The sequence below is a fragment of the Lepisma saccharinum genome, chromosome 17, assembly GCF_977018435.1.
Source record: "Lepisma saccharinum chromosome 17, izLepSacc3.1, whole genome shotgun sequence".
NCBI lineage: Eukaryota > Metazoa > Arthropoda > Insecta > Zygentoma > Lepismatidae > Lepisma > Lepisma saccharinum.
Genome location: NC_139245.1, coordinates 50,055,441 through 50,056,228, shown reverse-complemented (window position 1 = coordinate 50,056,228; position 788 = coordinate 50,055,441).

Sequence of the window (788 nt, the reverse complement as noted above, 5' to 3'; positions counted from 1 at the left end):
TACACAAGTATCTCATGTACACGCACGGCGAACTCAAAACGTACGAAAGTTTAGATATATTCAATTATTTTGTAAATGGAAAAGTGAAGGAAAGATAGCTCTATAAAACTAGTGATATTATTATATTATAAACTATGCTTGAGTGAATCTTTGCCAACAAATCTGCAGAAGTAATGAAATGTAATGCTAGTAAATATATGTGCTTTCAACGTCGCCTTTCCGCCTGAGGGATTTAGGGAAAATCTATGATATGGCATGCCACTTTCACTTGCACGAATTTACTTCAAGCAACAAGGGAGTTTTCAGACTGAAGCGACAAGCGATATCGGGATTTCGCACAGAAGCATTCGATCTAAAGCAAACCATTCACCAGTCACACTTGCAAAAATAACAGGCCGGGGCAACAAAATGCACGGTATTGATAAAACGGCCCAAATCGAGCGACAAGCGACACCTGAAATTTGTCGTGTCTCTTTAATTCGGAAGGTGTTGTTGCTTGTCGCTTCGGTGTGTAATCTCCGTGCCACTTAAAAGTGAATCCTCAGTGATCAATTAAATTTTTCGAGCCGAAGCGACACGACAAGCTGCACATGTCGCTCAGATTTCCAATGGCGTGTATTGTGTCGCCTGAGACTTGATTCCCCATGAGCGGTAAATGATTATTTATAGACTAAATGGGCCTGTGTAGCTTGTCACTTCTGTACGAACCACTGCTGTCGCTTGTCGCTTCGGTTTGAAACCTCACTAAGAGGCGTGCTTTTCACCACAACACAATACGCAGATAAACG